General features: G+C 53.5%; 1 pseudogene across 1 annotated transcript; it reads left to right on the top strand.

The window, feature by feature from the left end:
• Positions 1 to 2807: 2807 nt before the first annotated feature.
• Positions 2808 to 3692, top strand: LOC306956622 (olfactory receptor 14A16-like; annotated as a pseudogene). The gene has a single exon. The product of its transcript is annotated as an olfactory receptor 14A16-like (transcript).
• Positions 3693 to 26082: the final 22390 nt, after the last annotated feature.

Below are 26082 nucleotides of genomic sequence, written 5' to 3'. Positions count from 1 at the left end.
GAGCTGTGCCCTCTGTGTCGTAGGTCACCTCTGCACCCATGGAATCAACACAGGCACAGACAGAGCTCCCAAGGGAACAACCAGCCCCCCAGGTGCCCATGTGCAAGGCTGTTAGGTGTTACTGGTTTTTCACGTTGGTATCCAAAGTTGGAGGCCCTGTGTGCTGCAGCATCATCAGCATGAGTGAGAGGTGGTGGGAACGGTCCTGTGACGGGTGTGCTGTGTGTGATGGATGGCTCTGGGCTCTGCAGGCTGGAGATGCAGGCAGGTGAGATGGCACGGGGCTGCTGTAAGTACCGGTGTGCTGGATGGACTCTGAGCAAGCAGGACACACTGCTGCTGGGAAGCATGCTGTCTGGGTTGATTACCAGGGCTTTAAACTAGATCCAAAGGGGGAAGGGTGGGGAATTCATGCGACCGGAGAAGGGCTGAGGGATGTTGTCACTGTTGGATATTGCAGGGAAAAACCTCTGAGCTGTCCCATAGGATCATTCGGGGACTCCTCAGTGAAGGTCATGTTGCCAATACCCCATCCAAAATCTTCTTGCACACTCTAGGGGTAACTGCACCTGCTGCTTCCCTACAGTGCCTGTAGACCAGTGTGCATAGCGTGGGAAATGAGCAGGATGAGCTGGAGCTCTGTGTACACACCTTAGAAGTGATTCTTTCTGCACAAGCTAACTCTTCAGCCCTCGCCTCCAGTGCTTGTGCTGTTTTGCCTGAGACACCCAGCTGGACTCTGTGATCAGTCCGTGCTGCTGTGTCACAACTAGTGAGACTGCAGAACCATCAACGTAAGGCAATGCCAGGTGAGTGCGAGTCTGCAGCCTACAGGGAAAAAGAGGTGAGCGTAGGACTGCATGCAACAGCCTCTGGTGGAGATGGCCAACAGCACTGGCAAGGCTGAAAGGACCCGAAAGAAAACCGAGGTCTTTGTCCTCTAGGATGTGGCAGCCGTGTCTGCTGCTGAGGCTCAGGAGGGCACATGTTGTCCTCGTGCCATGGGGGCCTCCTTGCCTCTTTACAGTCCTGTAGGGAGGCCAGTAGGTGTCCTGTCATTCTCCCTCACAGAACACTCCACATCCCACTGACTGTGCAAAAACCTTGGGCCTTCCTCTACCTCAAAGCACCTGCACAGGGCCTTTGCCTGCCTGGAATCACGGCCTCCAATTATCTGCTCTAACATGGATGTTGGGAGGCTTTGTTGGTAATGGCTCCACAGGGACCAGTTAACACTCCAACACTCTCCAACATTTCTGGACAGCGTTTTGACTGCACCTTCATCATTTGGTTACAGCTGTCCTCTCTCAGTACCTGAAGTTCATGGACACCACATTCGCTGTGGGGCTCATTACAGTGCAGAAAGACCTAACAAGGCACTTCCCTCAAGTCTTCAAGACTTGAACTGTTCATGAGGGAGGTCTCAGTGTTGCAGACAAAGTTTTCCAGGAGCACTGTCCAAAAAAGGAGTTGTCATATTTAAGGGTATTTTTTATTACAGCAGACACAGAGATGTCAGTGAGTGCAGCACAACCCCTGTGACACAGATGGCAGCTCCGTCAGGGAGAGGGAGGCACAGCCAGCATGGGGATAGCATTGTGGGGATGCAAGAGGGAAATGTAGTCAGTGAGAGCTGATAAGGGGATAGTGACTGCACCAGACAAAGATGGGAATTAATGTAGATGGAGGAGAAAGAAGCCTGTGGAAGAGGAAGGATTCTTGTGGCCAAATGCTGTGGTCAGTGCTGGTCTGGCTGGGTGTGTGGCAGGCATGGAATTTAGCTGACACCCCTCCAGGACCCAGGACTACAACCTGAGGATAAGACGCCTCAACTGATTCATCTGGATCCCGTCCCTATGGAAGTGTAAAGGGCTGTCCAGCAAAGCCAGGATCCCTGCATCCCATGGGCTGTGTGCCAGAGCAGGGATTCAGCTGCCTGCCAGGCTCAGTGCTCATCCTGTCTGGGGAGCTGCCAAAAGACACAAAACGTGGAAACAGCAGGCAGGGAAGACGATCTCCAGACAGCTGGGATGTGATCAGGGAGTGAGAGGAAAGGAAAAACAGAAACGCTTTCTGGAGGGACAACTCAAGAGACAACCGAATATCATTCCCTTCCATGCTGGCCCCTTCTTCTGAGCAAGCCCCCGTGCATCCTCTCCCACCCAGAATACCTCTGCCTGCCTTCATGGCAGGGGTGTCCAAGGCATGAACCCCCTCCTCTGCAGCCAGAGCTCCAGCAGAGCAGAGCTGCATCTCTCCAGGTGTGAACTCATTTCCTTCCGCAGCACACAGGGGCTGACTGCTCAGGGCTGTGGAAAACACAGTCTGTGAGGCTGGAGAAAGAGGAGACATTCTTTTAATGAGATGCCATCATTAGGACACTTGGCTGTCTCTCTAAGACAGATGTCTTTTCAAGCTGTGAGCTGCCCTGCAGGATGCAAATCTTTCCCACAGCATCTTTGTGTTACCTGAAAGCCCAGGCAGATGAAGCGGGGAGATGCTGAGAGAGATGTTACATCCTAAAAGTAAAACCAAGCACTCCTGCCACTTTACAATGTACCCACGTGGGTGGGTCAGGATTGCTTTCTCAAGAGCCCATGGGCAGAGGCCTCTCCTCTTCCTTACACATTCAAAATCATGAAAGTAACCTCAAGTCCAGGATCTGAACAATCATTTCCCTCAGAGAAGGAAAACACATTGGCAGGAGGAAGGTCACCAAGGAATGGGGCAGGGTTTTGCCAAGAGAAGTCTCACCTAACTTGCCTTTTGTTTCTCCTTTGATGATAACCCATGTTCAGCAGCAGGAGATGCCCAACAGCAGCTCCATCAGCGAGTTCCTCCTCCTGGCGCTGGCAGACACGCGGCAGCTGCAGCTCCTGCACTTCTGGCTCTTGCTGGGCATCTGCCTGGCCGCCCTCCTGGGCAACGGCCTCATCAGCACAGCCACAGCCTGCGACCACCGCCTGCGCACCCCCATGTACTTCTTCTTCCTCAACCTCGCCCTCCTCGACCTGGGCTGCATCTCCACCACTGTCCCCAAAGCCATGGCCAATGCCCTCTGGGACACCAGGGCCATCTCCTACAGTGCATGTGCTGCCCAGGTCTTTCCGGTTTTGTTCTTGTTGTCAGCCGAATTTTACCTTCTCACTGTCATGTCTATGACTGCTGCGTTGCCATCTTCAAGCCCCTGCACTACAGGACCCTCCCGGGCAGCACAGGCTGTGCCAGCATGGCAGCAGCTGCCTGGGGCGCTGGGCTTCTCAATTCTCTGCTGCACACTGCCAGTACATTTCCACTGCCACTCGGCCGAGGCAACGCTGTGCACCAGTTCTGCTGTGAAATTCCTCACGTTCCCAAGCTCCCTTGTTCATACTCCTACCTCAGGAATCTCAGTCTTATAAGACTCAGTATTTTTGTTTTTAGGGTGTTTTGTTTTCATTCTGCTTTCCTATGTGCTGACCTTCAGGGCTGTGCTGAGGATGCCCTCTGTGCAGGGACGGCACAAAGCCTTTTCCACGTGCCTCCCTCACCTGGCCGTGGTTTCCCTCTCTATCAGCACTGGCTTCTTTACCTACCTGAAGCCCCAGTCCATCTCCTCCCCAGCCATGGATGTGGTGGTGGTGGCAATTCTGTACTCGGAGGTGCCTCCAGCAGTGAACCCCCTCATCTGCAGCGTAAGGAACCAGCACTGAAGGATGTCACTTGGAAACCGTTATTGTGGATGTTTTCCAGTAATCATAATGATTCCATGCCTCTCCCCAGGTGACTTCTAATGTATCCTAGTCTAAGCTTGTGCTTTGTTGTTTTCCATTAGTATGTTTTTTTCTTTGATACATCTTTAATATTTTCCAACCACCTGTGCTTCTTCTGTTTCCCTTCAGTACTTTCTCTTGGTCTCTTCTTTTCCCTCCTTGCTTCTATGGAACTTGAGATTTCAGCATATGCCTCACTGTGTCAGAGATGAAATAGCAGCAAAGAAAGTACGTGGGCAGTGAGTGTTTCGGGGGTGCTGAAATCTGTGTTTGACACAGTGAGAAGATATTTTCTATTGCTCAGAGGTTCTCCATCGTGGAAAGTGGATTCAGCTGATGGATGAAGAGCTGGCCATGAGCCAGCACTGCGCTCTTGTAGCCTGGATGCCCAGTGGTGTCCTGGGCTACACCAACACAGGGGTGTCCAGCAATGAGAGGGAGGTGATTTTCCCCTCTACTCTGCCTTTGTAAGGCTCCATCTGGAGCACTGTGTCCAGGCCTGGTGTCCCTGCCAAGGAAGACACGGAGCTGTTGGAGCAGGAACAGAGCAGTGCTGCATGGATGATCAGAGGTCTGAAGCACCTCTCCTCTGATGAAAGGCTGAGGAAGCCGGGATGGTTTAGCTTGGAGAAGGAAGGCTCCGGAGAGACCTCACTGCAGTCTTCTTGACTTCTGGCAGTTCTTGAAAGCAGCTTAGAGGCTGGAGATAGACCGACTTTTTAAAAAGGTACAGAGGATAGGACAAGGGGAGGCGCTGACGCAGCCGAAGGCGCCGCATCCTCCTCCGTCCTTTATAATCCAGGGGAGGAAGAACAAAAGATGGAGCTCGGTCCATCCTGTGTTCCAGTGGGTACCTGTGGGTACCTGTGACTACATGCCCTTGTTTTGTCACCCTGACTGGAAAAGCTACCCCTGGGTCACGTGTGACGAACGCTGGTGGGGGGAAAGAGGACTCTATTCTTTCCTTCCCCATGACCGCTGCAGACTCCGAGGACGGCTGTGTCAAGGTCTCCTCAGTCAAACCATCCCGCACTGCCTGCGACACCGCCACACGCCTGACGATTCTCTTTCGCTTTCTTGAATACCTGCTTCAGCGAATCCCAAGTCGCTATTAGCTCTCTGGCACCAGACCCACCACCTGAAGCAAAATCAAGTAACTCCTTCCCCACTTTTGTGAAAATCAACGGGGCCATAACGTCCCCTGGTTTTTGCAAAAACCCACATCGCTCCCCCCATTGAAGAAGCGACGTCAGGGCTGAATTTTCAGCTGCACTTCCATCTCTCTCCCCCACCCTTTCAAAATTACAACTACCTGTGCAATGGATGCCATGTCTAAGCAGTTGTGCACCACCTGCAGGCCACCCCATCCAGCCTTATCACGTCGGGGTCAGCAAAACGTAGCAGCAACCTACATTATCCTGCGGGCTGAGCTGACCCCCACCCGTCTGATCTCCCCAATCAGGGACACATGCTGTCACACACAGTGTCAAGAGAGAGTGCCAATTTAATGCTGTGAAACAAGGCATTTCATACCCATAGATGCGACCACCCCCTTACCCCGTGACCTCCCCAAATGCCTATCCCAACCCTGTTGCTAACCCTCGTGCCTAAGCCAGACAGTTCTGCCTTGCCCCGTTACACCCTGCTGCAACCCACAGGGTTCCTCGTGTGGATCCACCGGTGTGTGATGAGCTCCCAGCTCTGCACGGACCTTTTCCTGCAGTGACGGCACTCACTGGGACTCTCCTCTGGTTAGTTCTCTGGGGTCTACTGAGGGTTGAGCTCCAGATGAAGCTCTTCCCACACTGCCTTCAGACAGGATTTCTTCCTTCCTGGTGACGTATCAGCCCAGCTGAGGTTTCCTTTGGGTCCTCACCTGCTGCCCCACAGCACAGGAGTTTCTGCAGGGGAGGTAAGAGGTGACTCTCCTTGCACACATCCCAGGCAGAAAAGAGCCACCTGGCAGGGGGTTTCCAGTGGCTGTGACACATCCCACTGTGCATTCCCCTTTGTTTGGCCGCTCAACAAAGCAACTGCAGCTGAAGGAGAGCATTATGCATAATTCTCATGCAAAGAAGGAAAAAGAGGAATGAGTTTGGCTGCAGAGCTCTTCCACTACTAGAAGGATTTGTAAGATTCATCACCACACAAAGCCTCAGCTGGTGAGCAGGCTGGGGCTCTGGCTGAAGCTCTTCCCATGTTCATGTCTTGTGAGGCTGTGCTGGTAGATAATGAGGCTGGAACTGCTTCTGAAGGTTCCCTGGCTCTTGGGGATGCTTCTACAGCCTGTATGCACTGTGGATGTGCTTGTGATAGTTGAGATTAGATCTGCACTTAAAGCTCTTCCTGCATTCGGGACACTTAAAAGGTCTCTCCCGTGTGTGGAAGTACTGGTGCAGCTCCAATTCAGAACTGCTTTCGAAGCTCTTCCCAAACTCAGAGCAGTGAAAGTGTCTGTCCACTGTGTGGCTGCACCAGTGCTGCTTCAATTCAACATGGCTGTTGAAGCTCTTCCCACACTCAGAGCACCTGTAGGGTCTCTCTCCTTGTGGATGTGCTGGTGGGAGGTGAGGTGGGATCTCCGTTTGAAGCTCTTCCCACACTCAGAGCACTTGTATGGACTCACTCCTGAGCGTATGCACTGGTGGTTAACGATGCTGGAATCTTCCTCAAAGCCATTTCCACACTCAGTGCATGGATTCTGCTTTTTCTGCTGGCACATATTCTTGCTCCTGGGTTCTTCAGAATCCTTTTGACCGATGTTGAAGTCCAACGGGCTCCTCCCTGTCTTTCCCAGACCCCTTCCCAGTGGCTTCATGAGCTGCTCACCCTGACCTTGCTCCAAGGGGACATCCCTTCTGATTTCTTCCACACAGACACCACCCCACCGCCTTTCGGCCACACCACTTTCCTCCAGGTCCTCCAGCATATCTGCAATCCCAGTTCCTGCTGGATGAAAGAGGAAATCCAGAAATAGCACACAGTGCCCAAAAGAAAACACAGACAGAGATGGCTCTTCCAGACCCAACCTCCTCCTTCCCTCCACCACCTCACCTGGGCTGAGGTCTCCTGGCATGGCCTCAGGGCTACGCACATCTGGGATCCAGGGCTCTTCCCCTCCTTCAAGCAGGGAGATCAGCACAGGTTTGGGGGCTGGAAGTGGAGCTTCAATGGGAGAAACAGGGGAGATGAGAGCATTTCCCTCATTCTGGCACAGTGCCTGTTCAACAGCTCCACTCTGTGTCCCCTCCCCAGGGAGAAATCTCACTTTGGGCCTGAATGACACTGGGCCCACAGCTTTCTTTGGAGCAAAGAGTTCCTTATACAACTCTGAAAACTCCAAAGGGATATTTTCTTTAAAATGAACTTCTGAATGGCTTGTTTATTTTCTGACAAATATCAATGACCAAGGCATCACAGTGTTTGTGGCAACTGAGTGCAAAATCCTACATTGTAAAGGAGTAAGCAGGGAGTCACCTGTTAGCTGGAGCTGGTGGCACGATGCAGCGCAACAACACAAGGGCTGGTTTTCTCCCACCAGGCTGAAGCCTCCTTGCCAGCAATGACTCTGGGGCTTTTATCAGGGTGCAGTGCATACTTATCCCTTCTGAAACTCACGCGTCTCAGTATTTCCTCTGTTGCTGTTGTAGTTATCAATATGTGACTGCATGGCAACTATGCTAGGCCCGGCCTGCAGAGGCTCATTCTGCACAGCCAAAGGCGCCCTAACGAGGAGGAAAGGCAGCAAAGCCCTCACCCAGCGAGGCCACGCACTGGTACGTCTCCAGCATCACGTCCCGGTACAGCGCTCGCTGCGCAGGGTCCAGCAGCGCCCACTCCTCCCTGCTGAAATACACGGCCACCTCCGCAAAGATCACGGGCTTCCCACCAGGGGGCGCCGCTTCCCGTTCAGCTCCGCACGCACACCGCGCTCACTTCAGGGCACGGTTCTCAGCACCGTGCGCCCTTTGCACGAGGCAGCCTGGGCTGCACTTTACTGACGTGCTGCTCGGGCGCGTTCTCAACGTGTGCTCCAGTCAGCCCACACGCTCTCAGCTTTTCAGCCTCTGTGGCTCTTACACAGCCCAGTGCTGGGGCTGCCACAGATGCTGGACGTGCTCAGGGCCCGCAGCTGTGCGCTGAAGGCATCTGCAGCTGCCGGGACAGCCTGAACAAAAGCCCTGGGAGGGGTTTGCACATCCCCAGGTGAGCCATCAGCCCAGCGCTATGCGCACAAAAGGTAACCCTGCAAGGGCCGCTAGAGGCAGATGTTGCTTGCTAGGTCCCCGAAGGGAAACTGCGGGCTGCCGGGGAAGGGGGAGTGGAGTGGAAATTCCCCCCTTGGAGGCTTCGCATTCAGACACTCAAAGGGAGGCATCGGGGAGTTGAAAGCTTCCATCAGTCAATCCATGTGTGCAGAGCGAGGTCATCTCGTGTCTCCCGTGGCCCAGAGGGAGAAGCACAGTCCCAGCTGTGCTGTGTTACAGAGAGCCGACCGGGCAGCAGAGCGCGCTGAGCTCCTTTGCTAACTTCCTCGCGGTCCCAGCTCCAACCCCTTCCTGCGCCCCTCGGTATACAACCCAATCATACCGATCGGTATGCAACACGCCTGGGAACCCCTGCTCCCGTCCCCTCGTGGTGCTGCTCACCAGGGAAGGGAGAACTTCCTGCAGCTCGCAGACAGTCCCACACAGCGTGAGGGGATGGGTAAAAAAATCACACAGATCAATGAGAGTAAGGGATACAAGCAACCAAACAACAACTACTACGGAACAAAATCTAATTAGTATTAATACCGCTTGACGATAAGTCTGTCCCCTGACTTAAAAAGAACCCGATTCTTTCTTGCCCTCCCAAAGCTGCAGGTCATCTACTAGTCCTCAAGTAGTGCTAAAGCCTTCCCCAGTCCCTGCTTCGAAATGGGGTTCAATATGAAGAGAAAAATGCCTGCAGCTGCTCTGCACGAGCTGCAAAGGGCTCCTACCTCAGGTGCGGAGCAGGCTGCTCCCGCCTCTGGTGCAGGCAACCGGGCTCCTGGGAGTCGCGGAGAGCAGAGGATGCCGAGTGCCCTCAGCCCGGAGCTGGCCGCAGCACGGCCTCGCTGCTCCTCCTGCCACCGCCGTGCTGCCCGGACGGCTTCCAGCCAGGCTCTGGCCGCTCTTCGGCACAGCCTCAGGTCCAGGCAGCAATTCCCACAGCGAGCACGCCCCGAGCCGGCTGCCAGACCTTGGGCAGTTTCACAGCTCGTTCTCATGGCACATCTGCACCCTGGGGAAGGAGGGAGGGATGGGGGCTGTGTTTCTTTTTGCTGCGAAAGCTGTATTTTTTTGGCTGCTGTGTTTTTTTGCTGCAGAGACTAGCTTCTGAGCAGTTAAGTCTACATTGGCAAGGGATCTGGAGTAAAGAAAGAGCAAACAAAAAGCCCTTTTTAAGGCTTTTTTTTAAGCTGTTTTAAGGCTTCTTTGAGGCTAGCATCAGCACTGCGCTTGTGCTGGGAGCCAGCAGCTGGTGGGCAGGCTCCTGAGTCTTCAGGGGTGGAGCTGCCATATTAGCGGCACGGTTTAAATACCCACCCTCACCTTCACACCTGATAGCTAGCTTCCACCCACGAGGAGCATCAGGTGAGAAGCTATTGTTTGTGCTCACTGAGAAAGGGGAGGATCAGTGAGTGAGCACAGCCCTCGCTTCTCTTAGGGTGCTACATCTGTGAGCTGCTTGCTCAGGAGACTGGCTTTCCTCGGCAGTCCCTGAGGCCCTAGGCTGAAACATGGTCTCCACTAGACAGTGTTCTCATTCTAAGAAGACTGTGGCAACCCAGATGGAAAGCTTGCTGAGAAATGTTGCTGTTCAGGCCTCTGGCTGCAAGGAGTGCCTGAACCTACTTCTGCCCGGGGAAGTGGCAGGGACTTCACCTGTATGAGGTGTGGGCAGGTGGACGAGCTGCTCAGCCTGGTGGTGGAGCTCAAGGATGCGGTGCAGAGACTTAGGACCATCAGGGAGTGTGAGCGGGAGATCGACTGGTGGAGTGACTCACTGGCTTACCAGAGGGAAGGGCTTTGGGAGAAAAACCCCATACAGGTGGTGGACCCCCTACTCTGTCACAGTTGGACAGACGTCACTGATGAGGAAGGTTGGAAGAGAGTCCTGACTCGGTGTCACAAGAGACGCCCCCACCTGCCCAGCCTGCTTCCACAACTCGGAGTAACAGGTTCCAGTTGCTGGAAGTTGAAGGGGAGGTGACTGAAGAGGTGATGGAGGATCTGCCTAGGAGAGAGCCTAGGGTGAGGCGGTCACCCCCGGAGCTTGAGACTGCCTCTGACAGGAAAGAAAGAAGGGTGGTCGTGGTGGGTGACTCCCTTCTCAGAGGAACGGAGGGCCCCATATGCACACCTGACCCAGGTTGTCGGGAAGTGTGCTGCCTACCTGGGGCTTGGGTCAGGGACAAAACCAAGCAACTCCCAAAGCTGGTTAGATCATCTGACTACTTTCCCCTACTCATAGTTCAGGTGGGCAGTGATGAAATTGCTCAGACAAGCCTACACAGGATGAAAAAAGATTTCAGGGGTTTAGGGCATTTAGTTCAAGGTGCGGGAGCTCAAGTGATCTTCTGCTCAATACCTTCAGGGGCAGTGAGGGACTCTGAGCAGAATGGGAAAGCACAGGCGATGAATAATTGGCTTGGAGGCTGGTGTCGAGCCAGAAATTTTCGGTTCTTTGATCATGGGGCAGTTTACTTGGCCCCTGGCTTGTTGTCTGTCCGTGGAACCCACCTATCTGAAAGGGGGCAACGAATACTAGCGCACGAAGTAGCGGGACTTTATTGAAAGAGCTTTAAAATAGCTATGAAGGGGGAAGGGGACAAAACAGGCCTCTCAAGAGATGAGCCTAGGGGAACGATGCTTGAGCTGGGGTGAGGCAGATGACTCGTCTGAAATGTGTCTATAACCATGCACACAGCATGAGCAACAAGCAGGAAGAGTTGGAAGCAATTGTGAGTGAGGCTAATTATGACCTTGTTGCTATTTCTGTAACATGGTGGGACCCCTCCCATGACTGGAGTGCTGTGATAGATGGCTACAAGCTCTTCAGAAGGGAAGGATGAGGAAAGAAGGGTGGTGGTGTGGCCCTTGATGTTAAAGACTGTTTAGAGGTTGAAGAGCTGGGAAGGTTGGGAATGATAGAGTGGAGTGTGTATGGGTAAGGATTGGGGGGAAGGCCTGTAGGGGCGGCATCTTGGTGGGGGTCTGTTATAGACCACCTAATCAGGACGAAGAGTTGGATGAGGCATTCTATGAGCAGCTCGTGGAAGTCATGGAATCACCAGCACTTGTTCTGATGGGAGACTTCAACTTCCCTGATATATGTTGGAAATATAATATAGCACAGAGGAAGCAGTCCAGGAGGTTTCTAGACTGTGTGGAAGATTGTTTCCTACGCAACTGGTAGGAGAGCCTGCCAGGGGCAGTGCCCTTCTGGACCTGGTCTTCTCTAACAGAGAAGGACTGGTGGCAGAAGTGAAGGCTGGGGACCGTCTTGGGCAGAGTGACCACAGAACTGTAGAATTCTCCATTCTTGGGGATGTCAACAGAGTGACCAGCAAAACTGCCTTCTTGAACTGCCAGAGGGCGGACTTTGGCCTGTTCAGGGTGCTTGTAGCACGGGTCCCTTGGGTTGCTTCTCAAGGGTAAAGGGGCCCAGGAAGCCTGGATGCTCCTCAAGATGGAAACCTTAAAGGTGCAGGAACAGGCTGTGCTGAGTGCCGTAAGGCGAGCCGAAGGGGAAGATGAGCGGTGTGGATGAGCCGGGAGTTACTGTTGAGACTCAGGGAGAAAAAGAGAGTCTACGTCCTCTGGAAGAAGGGACAGGCTGCTTGGGGAGATAACAAAGAAGTAGCTAAGGCTTGCAGGGAGGAATTTAGGAAGGCGAAAGCCCAACTTGAGCTCAGGTTCGCCACTGCAGTAAAAGACAATAAAAAATCTTTTTCTAAATATATTAATGGCAAAAGAAAAACCAAAGATAATTCTCATCCTATTCTTGATGCAGCAGGGAATGTGGCCACTGAGGACAAAGAAAGAGCTGAGGTCCTCAATGCCTGCTTTACATCTGCCTTTAACAGCCAGATCAGTCATCCTCTGGGCTTTTTATGCCCTGATCTGGAAGTCTGGGATTCTGCTCAGAATTTGTCCCCAGCAGTTCCAGTGGAGATAGTCAGAGAGTTTCTCCTCCATCTGGACTGTCACAAGTCCATGGGACCGGATGGGCTGCACCCTCGGGTGCTGAGGGAGCTGGCGGGGGTGATTGCCGAGCCCCTCTCGGCCATCTATCAATGCTCCTGGTTAACTGCTGAGGTCCAGAGGATTGGACGCTTGCTGATGTGACTCCCATCTTCAGGAAGGGCCGTGAGGAGGATCTGGGGAGCTAAAGGCCTGTGAGCCTGACCTCGGTACCAGGGAAAGTAATGGAGTAAATCATCTTGGATGAGATTGCACGGCATGTGCGCTGTGTCCAGGGGATCAGGCCCAGCCAGCACGGGTTCGTGAAAGGCAGGTCATGCTTGACCAACCTCATCTCCTTCTATGACTGGGTGAGCAGTCTGGTAGATGAGGGAAGGGCTGTTGATGTAGTCGACCTAGACTTCAGCAAAGCCTTTGATACGGTCTCTCACAGGCTTCTTGTGGGGAAACTGGCTGCCCATGGTCTGAACAGGTTTATGCTTCTTTGGGTAAGGAACTGGCTGGAGGGCCATGCCCAGTGGGTAGTGGTGAGTGAAGTCCAGCTGGCGACCCGTTTCAAGTGGTGTTCCCCAGGACTCGGTACTGAGGCCCATCTTGTTGATGGGGGGGATTGACGAGGGGACTGAGTGCACCCTCTGTAAGACTGCAGATGACACCAAGCTGGGAGGTGGTGTGTATCTCCCTGAGGGTAGGGAGGCCCTTCAGAGGGATTTAGACAGGCTGGATCACTGGGTTGAGGTGAATGGGATGAGGTTCACCAAGGCCAAGTGTCAGGTCCTGCACTTTGGGCACAACAACCCCACGCAGCGCTGTAGGCTTGGGAATGAGTGGCTGGATGAGTGTGAAGAAGAGAAGGACCTGGGGGTGTTGGTTGATGCTCGGCTGAACATGAGCCAACAGTGTGCCCAGGTGGCCAAGAGGGCCAACGGCATCCTGGTCTGCATTAGAAATAGTGTGTCCAGCAGGAGCAGGGTGGTGATCATCCCCTGTACTCCGCACTGGTGACGCTGCACCTCGAGTACTGTGTTCAGTTTTGGGCTCCTCACTACAGGAAAGATATTGAGGTCCTGGAGTGTGTCCAGAGATGGGCAAGAAAGTGGTGAGGGGTCTGGAGCACAAGTCGTATGAGGAGCAGCTGAGGGAGCTGGGATTGTTCAGTCTGCAGGAGGCTCAGGGGAAACCTCACTGCACTGTACAACTTCCTGAAGGGAGGTTGTGGAGGAGAGGGATGTGGCCTCTTCTCCCAGGCAACAAGCAGGACACAGGGAAATGGCTGCAAGTTGTATCAGAGGAGGTTTAGATTAGACATGAGGAAGAACTATTTCTCTCACAGAGAGGTCAGGCAGTGGAATGGCTGCCCAGGGAGGTGGTGGAGTTGCCGTCCCTGGCAGTGTTCAAGAGGTGTCCGGATGACGAGCTGCGTGATGTGGTTTAGGGCTTGTGGTTAGAATGGTGACGAGGAGACGGTTGGACTAGATGATCTTGTAGGTCGTTTCCAACCTTGCGATTCTAAGATGATTTTATGATTCTATGTGCTTTGTTACGGCTGTGATCACAGCAAAGTTCAGAGGAACATCCCCTGCAGAAAGATGCGCAGAGTTTAAACATAGCCACGTGAAACTTGGAGCCCACTTTTGCCCCACAGAAAATGCAATAGAACAGGAAGCAGTCTTTCCTGACACAAACCCCCGGTTACCCCGAGGGCGGTTCCTTCTGGGTGGCCTTAAAGTCTGTAGATCCACAGCAGCAAACAGCAGAGCCGGCCCTCGTACAGCAGAGAGCTTAACCATGCCCATGCCTTGCAGGGAAGATCGAATTGAGAAAGCAGGGTAGGAAGTTGTTCGCAATAGCACTCACTTGCTCAGTGAGCAGAAGAGTGACATCAGTGCCATGGGCAGCACTCAGTGAGGAAGTGACCCAGCTGCAGGGAGATGCTGCCCTCGAGAGCAGGCAGCCGGAGATTGCCTCTTGCTGGGAGCTGCTCACGGGTGAGAGGAGTTAAAGGAACGGCAGGGCAGCAACGTGGGGACGTGTGACCACGAGGATGTGCGAATGTCCCCAGCAAAGGAAGCAAAGAGAGCCAGCAGTCAGCGACGCTGCATTAGCGTAACAAAACAGCCCCCACCGCTCCATCCCTGCCCCCATCCCTCCCTCCCCCGGGTGCAGATGTGCCATGAGAACGAGCTGTGAAACTGCCCAAGGCCTGGCAGCCGGCTCGGGGCGTGCTCGCTGTGGGAATTGCTGCCTGGACCTGAGGCTGTGCCGAAGCGGCCAGAGCCCGGCTGGAAGCCGTCCGGGCAGCACGGCGGTGGCAGGAGGAGCAGCGAGGCCGTGCTGCGGCCAGCTCCGGGCTGAGGGCACTCGGCATCCTCTGCTCTCCGTGACTCCCAGGAGCCCGGCTGCCTGCACCAGAGGAGCAGCCTGCTCCGCACCCAAGGTAGGAGCCCTTCGCGGCTCGTGCAGAGGAGAGCACGCTTCCTGCCCCCTGCCAGCAGCAGCGGGATCCGAGCGGGGAGCGTCAGCGGGCGGGGCGGAACCGGCACTGCTGTAGCCCAGGCGGGAGCCCGGTCCCGGCTCCAGCTCCTGCCCAGCACAGTGGGTTTGCTGGGCCAGATGGGCTGCAATGAGGGGAGTAGCGGTTCCCAGGCGTGTTGCAGCCCGGCTTGGGCTCCGAGGGGCGCAGGAAGGGGTTGGAGCTGAGACAGCGAGGAAGTGAGCAGAGGAGCTCAGCGTGCTCTGCTGCCCTGTCGGCTCTCTGTAACACAGCACAGCTGGGACTGTGCTTCTCCTTCTGGGCCATGGGAGACACGAGATGACCTCGCTCTGCAGCTCTGGTCGCATGGATTGATGGAAGCTCTCAACTCCCCGATGCCTCCTTTTGAGTGTCTGAACGTGAAGCCTTCAAGGGGGGAATTTCCACTCCACTCCCCCTTCCCCGGCAGCCCGCAGTTTCCCTTCGGGGACCCAGCAAGCAACATCTTCCTCTAGTGGCCCTTGCAGCGTTACCTTTTGTGCGCTGGGCTGATGGCTCAGCTGGGGTTGTGCAAACCCCTCCCAAGGCTTTTGTTCAGGCTGTCCCGGCAGCTGCAGATGCCTTCAGCGCACAGCTGCGGGCCCTGAGCACGTCCAGCATCTGTGGCAGCCCCAGCACTGGGCTGTGTAATAGAAGCTGAAAAGCTGAGAGCGTGTGGGCTGACTGGAGCACACGTTGAGAACGCGCCCGAGTAACACGTCAGTAAAGTGCAGCCCAGGCTGCCTCGTGCAAAGGGCGCACGGTGCTGAGAACGTCTCTGGAAGGGATCTCTGTAGAGGTGTGAAATTGAGAGCTACCCTGATTGTGGGGAGATCCTGTCGTGCAGCCCTTGCTGTGCAGGAGAGCTCAAGGGGCACTTGGGCTGCTCCCTGTTTAGGGGTAAGATGACTGCCTCCTTGCTATGCATTGTCTTTAGGCACACAGTCCATGTACCCCCAGCTGTTGAACCGGGTGTCAGTTCTTTGTGCCACCCAGTTGGACTCAGCTTTTTGATTTGTAATCAGCTTCAGCCAGAGTGCTGCCAGTGCTGTTGCTGCTTGCGTTCCTGTGCAAGGCCTGCTGTGCCATCCCCCAGGCAGTGCCCTGCAGATGGGCTGTGGAGGGCTGGGCTGGGACAGGGACTGGTGTGTTCCCTCACAGCTCCCCTGCCATTTCTCTTGTCCCTGCAGGCTCCAGTGTAACTTCTGCCTTCCAGCCATGATCGTTTCAGCTGCAGGAGAGCAGCAGATGGCCACAGCACATGCATCTCAAGTAGGGGCTGGGAGAAGCAGGCAGGAGAGGCCGAGGGGTGGGGGATGTGAATGCAGGGGGAGAGGGAGGTGGCCTCAGCCAGAGTGTGTGTGTTGGGGCCAGAGAAGCGGCTGGGACGGGAGTTTGTGTCCTGTTTGAGCTGCTTCCCTGCACCTTGGCTGTTCCCAGCAAGGAGCTTCTTTGCTTGCAGGAGCCCGTGAGCTTTGTGGAGGTGGCCGTGTATTTCAGCAGGGAGGAGTGGGCGCTGCTGGACCCTGCGCAGCGAGCGCTGTACCGGGACGTGATGCTGGAGACGTACCAGTGCGTGGCCTCGCTGGGTGAGGGCTTTGCTGCCTTTCCTCCTCGTTAGGGCAACTACTGGCTGTGCAGAATGTGCCTCTGCAGGCCGGGCCTAGCATAGTTGCCATGCAGTTACATATGGATAACTACAACAGCAACAAAGGAAATATGAGAAGCATGAGTTTCAGAAGGGATTAGTATGCACTGCACCCTGATAAAAGCCCCAGAGTCATTGCTGGCAAACAGGCATCAGCCAGGATAGAGAAAACCAGGCCTTCTGTTGCTGCATTAAATGTTGCCAGCAGCTCCAGCTAACAGGTGACTCCTTGCTTACTCCTTTAAAATGTAGGATTTTGCACTCAGTTGCCACAAACACTGTGATGCCTTGGTCATTGATATTTGTCAGAAAATAAACAAGTCGTTCAGAAGTTCATTTTAAAGAAAATATCCCTTTGGAGTTTTCAGAGTTGTATAAGGACTCTTTGCTCCAAAGAAAGCTGAGGGCCCAGTGTCATTCAGGCCCAAAGTGAGATTTCTCCCTGGGGAGGGGACACAGAGTGGAGCTGTTGAACAGGCACTGTGCCAGAATGAGGGAAATGCTCTCATCTCCCCTGTTTTTCTCATTGGAGCTCCACTTCCAGCCCCCAAACCCGTGCTGATCTCCCTGCTTGAAGGAGGGGAAGAGCCCTGGATCCCAGATGTGCGTAGCCCTGAGGCCGTGCCAGGAGACCTCAGCCCAGGTGAGGTGGTGGAGGGAAGGAGGAGGTTGGGTCTGGAAGATCCATCTCTGTCTGTGTTTTCTTTTGGGCACTGTGCGCTACTGCTGGATTTCCTGTCATCCAACAGGAACTAGGATTGCAGATATGCTGGAGGACCTGGAGGAAAGTGGTGTGGCCGAAAGGCGGTGGGGTGGTGTTTGTGTGGAAGAAATCAGAAGGGATGTCCCCTTGGAGCAAGGTCAGGGTGAGCAGCTCATGGAGCCACTGGGAAAGGGTCTGGGAAAGACAGGGAGGAGCCCGTTGGACTTCAACATCGGTCAAAAGGATTCTGAAGAACCCAGGAGCAAGAATATGTGCCAGCAGAAAAAGCAGAATCCATGCACTGAGTGTGGAAATGGCTTTGAGGAAGATTCCAGCATCGTTAACCACCAGTGCATACGCTCAGGAGTGAGTCCATACAAGTGCTCTGAGTGTGGGAAGAGCTTCAAATGGAGATCCCACCTCACCTCCCACCAACGCATCCATACAGGAGAGAGACCCTACAAGTGCTCTGAGTGTGGGAAGAGCTTCACAAGGAGATTCCACCTCACCTCCCACCAACGCATCCATACAGGAGAGAGACCCTACAAGTGCTCTGAGTGTGGGAAGAGCTTCAAATGCAGCTATGATTTGAAGCTGCACCAGCGCTTCCACACAGGAGAGAAACCGTACAAGTGCTCTGAGTGTGGGAAGAGCTTCAAATGCAGCTATGATTTGAAGCTGCACAAGCGCTTCCACACAGGAGAGAAACCCTACAAGTGCTCTGAGTGTGGGAAGAGCTTCAAAAGCAGTTCTGAAGTGAGGAAACATGAGCGATTTCACACGGAGGAGAGACCCTACAAGTGCTCTGAGTGTGGGAAGAGCTTCATAACCAGGTACGATTTGAAGCTCCACCAGCGCTTCCACACAGGGGAGAAACCCTACAAGTGCTCTGAGTGTGGGAAGAGCTTCAAAAGCAGTTCTGAAGTGAAGAAACATGAGCGCTTTCACACAGGGGAGAGACCCTTCAAGTGCTCTGAGTGTGGGAAGAGCTTCAAAAGCAGTTCTTCCCTCAGGTCCCACCACTACATACACACAGGAGAGAGACCCTACAAGTGCTCTGAGTGTGGGAAGAGCTTCAAAAGCAGTTCTCATTTGAAGTGCCACCAGCGCATCCATAGAGGCGAGAGACCCTGTAAGTGTTCAGTGTGTGGGAAGTGCTTCAGAAGGAGTTGTGAAGTGAAGAACCACCAGCACATCCACAGAGGAGAGAGACCCTGTGAACGTCCTGAGTGTGAGAAAAGCTTTAAATGAAGATCTAGTCTCAACACCCACAAGAACATCTACAGTGCACACAGGCTGTAGAGGCATCTCAAGAGTCTGGGAACCTTCAAAAGTAGTTCCAGCCCTGTTACCTACCAGCAGAGTTTTGTGCAGAGTGCAGAGCTCCTCACAGGCCTTACAAGTTTTTCCAGTGCATCACTGGCACCCTCTGCAGAAGGGACTTAACCCAGGAGCTTCAGATGGCCTCTCCTTGCTACCCAAAGCCGTGTCCGGTTTTCTTTTCCGCTCTTCCTGCCAGCAGATTTTTGATGCAGTTTTCTAAGGAGATGTGCAGGGATGTTCTTTGTGCATGTGTTGCTCTCAGTAATTTGTGAGTGCACTGATGAACCTGAGGGAAGGGTCAGGAGAACAGTAACATGGCTCTTGGAGGTTTTCTGAGAATTGTCTGTAGTAGAAAGGGAAGGGGGTCATTAAAGTAGCTGAGTTGTGCTGAAGTTTTCTTCACTGTAGTCTTGTTTTTTGTTCTGAAAATAAATGTCAGCATGTGCAATGAGGAGAGGGAAAGGTGCAATCAGGATTTGGTTCTGGTGCCTCCTCCAGCCCAGTGCTTGCTTCTGGGGAAGGCATTTCTTTCACACAGCCCTATCTTCCTTCCTAGCCATGCTGCACACTGGTTCTGCTGCTCTTCCCAAATGCTTTAATCAGCTGGTCAGAGCAGCTGTGTGACACCAAGCCTTGTTTGTGTCCAATAAAACCACAAAAAGCTGAGCTTGTTCTTCCTAAGTGCACCATCCTAATTGTCTGGAGGTGGAGGGAACTGAAGGCAGTGCAAACCCTCACGGTTCGCCAGCAGCTCATCCCCACAGCACAGAGATACCAGAGTGCTCTCCAGTGCGTCCTTGCCTTGCAAGTGATCCCTTTTGAGCCTGAAGGTTTTTCCTTTGACCTTGGGAAGTTGTGTCTGAGATCTCCTGCAGCAGGGCCTTCACATTTGCTGTGCTCTGGTAAAGCTGCTGTGCTTGGAATGCAGTTGGCAGGAAGTGGAGTTGATTTTGGTGAGCTACTGAAGCTCTTTTTCCATTTTTTTTCCCCTGAAAAAAAGCATTGTAATGGCGGGTTTCCCACCATGTTTTGTCCCACATCATGTTTAGTTGCATTAAGAGTAAGAAAACTAATCTGCCTCAGTACTTTCCTGTTTTCCCTCTGCTCTGGGGAAAATGCTTCTGATTCCACAATGGTTTGTTTTCCTTGTGGTGGTGGAAAAGGAGGGGGCCTTCCATTCTCAGGGTGGATGTTCACTCGGGAGGCTTTGTCTTGGTGAATTCCAGTAGTTGCATCCACCCCACAGAGAGCTGTGCCCTCTGTGTCATAGGTCACCTCTGCACCCATGGAATCAACACAGGCACAGACAGAGCTCCCAAGGGAACAACCAGCCCCCCAGGTGCCCATGTGCAAGGCTGTTAGGTGTTACTGGTTTTTCACGTTGGTATCCAAAGTTGGAGGCCCTGTGTGCTGCAGCATCATCAGCATGAGTGAGAGGTGGTGGGAACGGTCCTGTGACGGGTGTGCTGTGTGTGATGGATGGCTCTGGGCTCTGCAGGCTGGAGATGCAGGCAGGTGAGATGGCACGGGGCTGCTGTAAGTACCGGTGTGCTGGATGGACTCTGAGCAAGCAGGACACACTGCTGCTGGGAAGCATGCTGTCTGGGTTGATTACCAGGGCTTTAAACTAGATCCAAAGGGGGAAGGGTGGGGAATTCATGCGACCGGAGAAGGGCTGAGGGATGTTGTCACTGTTGGATATTGCAGGGAAAAACCTCTGAGCTGTCCCATAGGATCATTCGGGGACTCCTCAGTGAAGGTCATGTTGCCAATACCCCATCCAAAATCTTCTTGCACACTCTAGGGGTAACTGCACCTGCTGCTTCCCTACAGTGCCTGTAGACCAGTGTGCATAGCGTGGGAAATGAGCAGGATGAGCTGGAGCTCTGTGTACACACCTTAGAAGTGATTCTTTCTGCACAAGCTAACTCTTCAGCCCTCGCCTCCAGTGCTTGTGCTGTTTTGCCTGAGACACCCAGCTGGACTCTGTGATCAGTCCGTGCTGCTGTGTCACAACTAGTGAGACTGCAGAACCATCAACGTAAGGCAATGCCAGGTGAGTGCGAGTCTGCAGCCTACAGGGAAAAAGAGGTGAGCGTAGGACTGCATGCAACAGCCTCTGGTGGAGATGGCCAACAGCACTGGCAAGGCTGAAAGGACCCGAAAGAAAACCGAGGTCTTTGTCCTCTAGGATGTGGCAGCCGTGTCTGCTGCTGAGGCTCAGGAGGGCACATGTTGTCCTCGTGCCATGGGGGCCTCCTTGCCTCTTTACAGTCCTGTAGGGAGGCCAGTAGGTGTCCTGTCATTCTCCCTCACAGAACACTCCACATCCCACTGACCGTGCAAAAACCTTGGGCCTTCCTCTACCTCAAAGCACCTGCACAGGGCCTTTGCCTGCCTGGAATCACGGCCTCCAATTATCTGCTCTAACATGGATGTTGGGAGGCTTTGTTGGTAATGGCTCCACAGGGACCAGTTAACACTCCAACACTCTCCAACATTTCTGGACAGCGTTTTGACTGCACCTTCATCATTTGGTTACAGCTGTCCTCTCTCAGTACCTGAAGTTCATGGACACCACATTCGCTGTGGGGCTCATTACAGTGCAGAAAGACCTAACAAGGCACTTCCCTCAAGTCTTCAAGACTTGAACTGTTCATGAGGGAGGTCTCAGTGTTGCAGACAAAGTTTTCCAGGAGCACTGTCCAAAAAAGGAGTTGTCATATTTAAGGGTATTTTTTATTACAGCAGACACAGAGATGTCAGTGAGTGCAGCACAACCCCTGTGACACAGATGGCAGCTCCGTCAGGGAGAGGGAGGCACAGCCAGCATGGGGATAGCATTGTGGGGATGCAAGAGGGAAATGTAGTCAGTGAGAGCTGATAAGGGGATAGTGACTGCACCAGACAAAGATGGGAATTAATGTAGATGGAGGAGAAAGAAGCCTGTGGAAGAGGAAGGATTCTTGTGGCCAAATGCTGTGGTCAGTGCTGGTCTGGCTGGGTGTGTGGCAGGCATGGAATTTAGCTGACACCCCTCCAGGACCCAGGACTACAACCTGAGGATAAGACGCCTCAACTGATTCATCTGGATCCCGTCCCTATGGAAGTGTAAAGGGCTGTCCAGCAAAGCCAGGATCCCTGCATCCCATGGGCTGTGTGCCAGAGCAGGGATTCAGCTGCCTGCCAGGCTCAGTGCTCATCCTGTCTGGGGAGCTGCCAAAAGACACAAAACGTGGAAACAGCAGGCAGGGAAGACGATCTCCAGACAGCTGGGATGTGATCAGGGAGTGAGAGGAAAGGAAAAACAGAAACGCTTTCTGGAGGGACAACTCAAGAGACAACCGAATATCATTCCCTTCCATGCTGGCCCCTTCTTCTGAGCAAGCCCCCGTGCATCCTCTCCCACCCAGAATACCTCTGCCTGCCTTCATGGCAGGGGTGTCCAAGGCATGAACCCCCTCCTCTGCAGCCAGAGCTCCAGCAGAGCAGAGCTGCATCTCTCCAGGTGTGAACTCATTTCCTTCCGCAGCACACAGGGGCTGACTGCTCAGGGCTGTGGAAAACACAGTCTGTGAGGCTGGAGAAAGAGGAGACATTCTTTTAATGAGATGCCATCATTAGGACACTTGGCTGTCTCTCTAAGACAGATGTCTTTTCAAGCTGTGAGCTGCCCTGCAGGATGCAAATCTTTCCCACAGCATCTTTGTGTTACCTGAAAGCCCAGGCAGATGAAGCGGGGAGATGCTGAGAGAGATGTTACATCCTAAAAGTAAAACCAAGCACTCCTGCCACTTTACAATGTACCCACGTGGGTGGGTCAGGATTGCTTTCTCAAGAGCCCATGGGCAGAGGTCTCTCCTCTTCCTTACACATTCAAAATCATGAAAGTAACCTCAAGTCCAGGATCTGAACAATCATTTCCCTCAGAGAAGGAAAACACATTGGCAGGAGGAAGGTCACCAAGGAATGGGGCAGGGTTTTGCCAAGAGAAGTCTCACCTAACTTGCCTTTTGTTTCTCCTTTGATGATAACCCATGTTCAGCAGCAGGAGATGCCCAACAGCAGCTCCATCAGCGAGTTCCTCCTCCTGGCGCTGGCAGACACGCGGCAGCTGCAGCTCCTGCACTTCTGGCTCTTGCTGGGCATCTGCCTGGCCGCCCTCCTGGGCAACGGCCTCATCAGCACAGCCACAGCCTGCGACCACCGCCTGCGCACCCCCATGTACTTCTTCTTCCTCAACCTCGCCCTCCTCGACCTGGGCTGCATCTCCACCACTGTCCCCAAAGCCATGGCCAATGCCCTCTGGGACACCAGGGCCATCTCCTACAGTGCATGTGCTGCCCAGGTCTTTCCGGTTTTGTTCTTGTTGTCAGCCGAATTTTACCTTCTCACTGTCATGTCTATGACTGCTGCGTTGCCATCTTCAAGCCCCTGCACTACAGGACCCTCCCGGGCAGCACAGGCTGTGCCAGCATGGCAGCAGCTGCCTGGGGCGCTGGGCTTCTCAATTCTCTGCTGCACACTGCCAGTACATTTCCACTGCCACTCGGCCGAGGCAACGCTGTGCACCAGTTCTGCTGTGAAATTCCTCACGTTCCCAAGCTCCCTTGTTCATACTCCTACCTCAGGAATCTCAGTCTTATAAGACTCAGTATTTTTGTTTTTAGGGTGTTTTGTTTTCATTCTGCTTTCCTATGTGCTGACCTTCAGGGCTGTGCTGAGGATGCCCTCTGTGCAGGGACGGCACAAAGCCTTTTCCACGTGCCTCCCTCACCTGGCCGTGGTTTCCCTCTCTATCAGCACTGGCTTCTTTACCTACCTGAAGCCCCAGTCCATCTCCTCCCCAGCCATGGATGTGGTGGTGGTGGCAATTCTGTACTCGGAGGTGCCTCCAGCAGTGAACCCCCTCATCTGCAGCGTAAGGAACCAGCACTGAAGGATGTCACTTGGAAACCGTTATTGTGGATGTTTTCCAGTAATCATAATGATTCCATGCCTCTCCCCAGGTGACTTCTAATGTATCCTAGTCTAAGCTTGTGCTTTGTTGTTTTCCATTAGTATGTTTTTTTCTTTGATACATCTTTAATATTTTCCAACCACCTGTGCTTCTTCTGTTTCCCTTCAGTACTTTCTCTTGGTCTCTTCTTTTCCCTCCTTGCTTCTATGGAACTTGAGATTTCAGCATATGCCTCACTGTGTCAGAGATGAAATAGCAGCAAAGAAAGTACGTGGGCAGTGAGTGTTTCGGGGGTGCTGAAATCTGTGTTTGACACAGTGAGAAGATATTTTCTATTGCTCAGAGGTTCTCCATCGTGGAAAGTGGATTCAGCTGATGGATGAAGAGCTGGCCATGAGCCAGCACTGCGCTCTTGTAGCCTGGATGCCCAGTGGTGTCCTGGGCTACACCAACACAGGGGTGTCCAGCAATGAGAGGGAGGTGATTTTCCCCTCTACTCTGCCTTTGTAAGGCTCCATCTGGAGCACTGTGTCCAGGCCTGGTGTCCCTGCCAAGGAAGACACGGAGCTGTTGGAGCAGGAACAGAGCAGTGCTGCATGGATGATCAGAGGTCTGAAGCACCTCTCCTCTGATGAAAGGCTGAGGAAGCCGGGATGGTTTAGCTTGGAGAAGGAAGGCTCCGGAGAGACCTCACTGCAGTCTTCTTGACTTCTGGCAGTTCTTGAAAGCAGCTTAGAGGCTGGAGATAGACCGACTTTTTAAAAAGGTACAGAGGATAGGACAAGGGGAGGCGCTGACGCAGCCGAAGGCGCCGCATCCTCCTCCGTCCTTTATAATCCAGGGGAGGAAGAACAAAAGATGGAGCTCGGTCCATCCTGTGTTCCAGTGGGTACCTGTGGGTACCTGTGACTACATGCCCTTGTTTTGTCACCCTGACTGGAAAAGCTACCCCTGGGTCACGTGTGACGAACGCTGGTGGGGGGAAAGAGGACTCTATTCTTTCCTTCCCCATGACCGCTGCAGACTCCGAGGACGGCTGTGTCAAGGTCTCCTCAGTCAAACCATCCCGCACTGCCTGCGACACCGCCACACGCCTGACGATTCTCTTTCGCTTTCTTGAATACCTGCTTCAGCGAATCCCAAGTCGCTATTAGCTCTCTGGCACCAGACCCACCACCTGAAGCAAAATCAAGTAACTCCTTCCCCACTTTTGTGAAAATCAACGGGGCCATAACGTCCCCTGGTTTTTGCAAAAACCCACATCGCTCCCCCCATTGAAGAAGCGACGTCAGGGCTGAATTTTCAGCTGCACTTCCATCTCTCTCCCCCACCCTTTCAAAATTACAACTACCTGTGCAATGGATGCCATGTCTAAGCAGTTGTGCACCACCTGCAGGCCACCCCATCCAGCCTTATCACGTCGGGGTCAGCAAAACGTAGCAGCAACCTACATTATCCTGCGGGCTGAGCTGACCCCCACCCGTCTGATCTCCCCAATCAGGGACACATGCTGTCACACACAGTGTCAAGAGAGAGTGCCAATTTAATGCTGTGAAACAAGGCATTTCATACCCATAGATGCGACCACCCCCTTACCCCGTGACCTCCCCAAATGCCTATCCCAACCCTGTTGCTAACCCTCGTGCCTAAGCCAGACAGTTCTGCCTTGCCCCGTTACACCCTGCTGCAACCCACAGGGTTCCTCGTGTGGATCCACCGGTGTGTGATGAGCTCCCAGCTCTGCACGGACCTTTTCCTGCAGTGACGGCACTCACTGGGACTCTCCTCTGGTTAGTTCTCTGGGGTCTACTGAGGGTTGAGCTCCAGATGAAGCTCTTCCCACACTGCCTTCAGACAGGATTTCTTCCTTCCTGGTGACGTATCAGCCCAGCTGAGGTTTCCTTTGGGTCCTCACCTGCTGCCCCACAGCACAGGAGTTTCTGCAGGGGAGGTAAGAGGTGACTCTCCTTGCACACATCCCAGGCAGAAAAGAGCCACCTGGCAGGGGGTTTCCAGTGGCTGTGACACATCCCACTGTGCATTCCCCTTTGTTTGGCCGCTCAACAAAGCAACTGCAGCTGAAGGAGAGCATTATGCATAATTCTCATGCAAAGAAGGAAAAAGAGGAATGAGTTTGGCTGCAGAGCTCTTCCACTACTAGAAGGATTTGTAAGATTCATCACCACACAAAGCCTCAGCTGGTGAGCAGGCTGGGGCTCTGGCTGAAGCTCTTCCCATGTTCATGTCTTGTGAGGCTGTGCTGGTAGATAATGAGGCTGGAACTGCTTCTGAAGGTTCCCTGGCTCTTGGGGATGCTTCTACAGCCTGTATGCACTGTGGATGTGCTTGTGATAGTTGAGATTAGATCTGCACTTAAAGCTCTTCCTGCATTCGGGACACTTAAAAGGTCTCTCCCGTGTGTGGAAGTACTGGTGCAGCTCCAATTCAGAACTGCTTTCGAAGCTCTTCCCAAACTCAGAGCAGTGAAAGTGTCTGTCCACTGTGTGGCTGCACCAGTGCTGCTTCAATTCAACATGGCTGTTGAAGCTCTTCCCACACTCAGAGCACCTGTAGGGTCTCTCTCCTTGTGGATGTGCTGGTGGGAGGTGAGGTGGGATCTCCGTTTGAAGCTCTTCCCACACTCAGAGCACTTGTATGGACTCACTCCTGAGCGTATGCACTGGTGGTTAACGATGCTGGAATCTTCCTCAAAGCCATTTCCACACTCAGTGCATGGATTCTGCTTTTTCTTCTGGCACACATTCTTGCTCCTGGCTTCTTCAGGATCCTTTTGACCGATGTTGAAGTCCAACGGGCTCCTCCCTGTCTTTCCCAGACCCCTTCCCAGTGGCTTCATGAGCTGCTCACCCTGACCTTGCTCCAAGGGGACATCCCTTCTGATTTCTTCCACACAGACACCACCCCACCGCCTTTCGGCCACACCACTTTC

Source organism: Tetrao urogallus (genome assembly GCF_951394365.1).
Source record: "Tetrao urogallus genome assembly, chromosome: 34".
NCBI lineage: Eukaryota > Metazoa > Chordata > Aves > Galliformes > Phasianidae > Tetrao > Tetrao urogallus.
The sequence above is the reverse complement of the archived record's forward strand: the minus strand, read 5'-3'. Positions and strand labels throughout refer to the sequence as shown.